This window comes from Lepidochelys olivacea, assembly GCF_965140295.1.
Source record: "Lepidochelys olivacea isolate rLepOli2 genome assembly, chromosome: 1".
Lineage (NCBI taxonomy): Eukaryota > Metazoa > Chordata > Testudines > Cheloniidae > Lepidochelys > Lepidochelys olivacea.
Genome location: NC_140411.1, coordinates 6497365 through 6500237, shown reverse-complemented (window position 1 = coordinate 6500237; position 2873 = coordinate 6497365). Strand labels below are relative to the sequence as shown.

The 2873-nt window shown below is 46.5% G+C and overlaps 1 pseudogene across 1 annotated transcript; it reads right to left on the bottom strand.

The window, feature by feature from the left end:
* Window positions 1–1151: 1151 nt before the first annotated feature.
* On the bottom strand, window positions 1152–2638 carry LOC311513317 (olfactory receptor 52P1-like; annotated as a pseudogene). The gene is made up of 2 exons: window positions 2587–2638; window positions 1152–2134 (listed from the first exon to the last, which is right to left on the bottom strand). The product of its transcript is annotated as an olfactory receptor 52P1-like (transcript).
* Window positions 2639–2873: the final 235 nt, after the last annotated feature.

The following is a 2873-nucleotide window of genomic DNA, read 5'->3' as shown; positions in this document are numbered from 1 at the left end:
TTCGTCAAACTGATCAAGAACCCTGTTCTCACAGGGACTAATGAAAAGCCACTTTGCATCAGAAAGCTGCAGTGTCTTCTGGTAGTCTATGAGTTAGGGAAAGGCCGAGTGACAGGATGTGTGGAGCTGGGGGCTGAAGGGTGACAATGAAAGAGGTCAGGGGATGGTCAGAGAGAGGGAACTCAGCAACAGAGATATTGCTATATAGTCTTGCTTGTCAGCCAGAGATAGAATTTTGGGTTTGACTTTTTGATACTCTTATACCTTATACTAATTTGTGTGAACAAAGCAAAAAGACCCTGTGTGTGTTGCTTCTGCCTGGCCAGATGGGTTTGTTAGTAAAATGGCAAGAGATAAGGGATAGAACTAAAAATGTTACAGGGTGTGATGGGAGTGTAATATCTGAGCATATGCTGAAAGGCTGCCTGGCTCCTTTCTCAAGCCAAGGTCGAACAACTCATTAGGAGGGGCAAGGGAGATTGAGGGAGGAGGCATAAAAAACACTAAAGCCAAAGAAAAGACTGGCCTTGGTCAGAACTCAACCTCTCTCCTTACCTCTCTGATGGGATATAAAAGGGGTTGGATGAAGACCCCAAATTCACGACTTTCCAAAACAGAACATGACCATAAGTTGTAAGGGGTGGGATTGGGGTGTGCACTGCAGGTATATTTGGGCCTGCGAAGGAGGGGGAGGTGGAAAAATGGGAATGGGGAACACTGGGTAAAATGGGGGACACGGGGTAAAGGCTCTGCGGAGTCAGAGCTGGGAAGGGGGACATGGGATAAAAGCTCTGTGGCATCAGAGCTACGATCAGAACACGGGGTACTGGACTCTACCAGTGTGTAGTGCTCTGGACATGCTTGTTTGGAACTAACCCCAGTAAACACTGTATTGCTTGCACTTCTGACTTCTGGTCTTCTGCTTTCTGTCTGCATGACAAAAACCAGGGGACGGGTGAAGGGAAAGCCCTCTACAGGAGGGAGCAGTGTTTGGTGATGAAGTGATAAGCCATTAGGTGAAAGGAACTTCTCAGACTGTGAACTTCCACAATGCTCAGCTCAGACAAACTGGGACAGAGCACACTTGATCAATGAGGAGGCATCCTTTCCCCCTTTTGTCACATAGGTTTAAAGTCAGTGGCCCCCGGTGATCACCTTTTGCAAGTGTATTTGCCCACTTTCTCACGAAGCTCTTTGGTTTTGACCCCGTAAATGATAGGATTGAGCATGGGGGGAATGAGAAAGAAGAGGTCGGCAAAGATAATGTGAATGTGGGGAGCGATGCCCTGACCAAACCTCTGTGTCAGAGTGGAGAAGAGGAAAAGAATACAAGACGTCAGCATCACACATATGTGTGTTGTGCAGGTGTTGAGGGCTTTCGGGTGGGCCTTCTTGGAGGAGATTCTGAGGATGGCCCTGATGATCAGACCATAGGACAGGGCAACAAGCATCAGATCTAACCCAATGACAACAAAAGCCATCACCAAGCCATACGTCCTGTTGACTGTGATGTCCCCACACAACATCTTCACCACAGCCATGTGCTCACAGTAATTGTGGGGGATAATGCGGTTGGCACAGAATGGCTGCCTGCTCAGGAGCAGGGGCAGGGGCAGAGCAAAGAGAACAGCTCTTACCAAAGCCACTAGCCCTAGCTTAGCTATTCTTTCGTTGGTGAGGATGGTGGCATATCTCAGAGGGCTACATATGGCAACGTAGCGATCGAAGGCCATTGTCACAAGGACGGCTGAGTGCATAACAGAAACCGCATGAAGGAAGAACGTCTGGGTGAGGCAGCCACTCACAGTAATTCCTTTCAAATTGAACCAAAATATACACAGTGCCTTTGGCACGACAGAGGTAGATATGCCTATGTCTGTGAGTGCCAGCATGCAAAGCAGCAGGTACATTGGCTTGTGCAGGGTCTACTCTTTGCCTACAACAAACAGAACCATGAAATTTCCCAAAAGACCGATAATGTATAATGTAGAGAAAGGGATGGAAATCCACATATAGGCATCTTCCAGGCCAGGGATGCCCATTAGGATAAATGCTGAAGGGTCAGAGTGGGTGAAGTTGAAAGATACCATGAGGTGGTCGATGCGTCCATCAGGCTCAGAAATTCTCAAGGTGCCTGTGAAGGGAGAAAAGCACAGCAAGGAGGGGGGGTTACACACTTTATAACAAATAGCACAGAAAATATTTTATAGTTATTAACAATCTAGAAAGGGGTTGAGCAGCGAATGGCAACATTTGCAGATGGCTCCAGATTAAAGTCCAGAGTCCTCAGAGGGAGCTAACCAAGCCTGGTGAATGGACAGCATGATGGCAGTTGAACTTCACTGTCAATAACTGCAACGTGAATGCCCATTGGAGGGAAAAGCTTTAACTCCTCAAGCATGTTACAAGGTTCTAATTTAACAGTATGAACTCCGGACATGGACCTGGGTGTCATGGTACACAGCTCTGTGAAACCCTACTCACAGTGCAAGCAGAAACTAAGCAAAACATTGGGATCCTTGAGGAGTTGAATGGGGAATCATACAGAAAATGCAATGCCATGAGATCTGTCAGTCAATTCTTTACCCTTCTCTGGACTCCTCTGTGTAGTACTGGACACTTTTCTCACACAGGACATTGCAGAACTAGAGGGGTCCAGGGAATGATCAAGGGCCCGCGGAAATTCTCATATGGAGACTGGGATTGTTACCTTACAAAAGAGAGAAATAATAGCCGGTATGAGAACAGTCTATAAATTACTCTTAGAGAGTAGATCAGAAATGTGTTCTCCCTGTCTCATAACACAAGATCAAGAGGACATTCAATTAAACTGAAATGTCGTAAATTCAAAACAGATAAAAAGAAGAATGCTT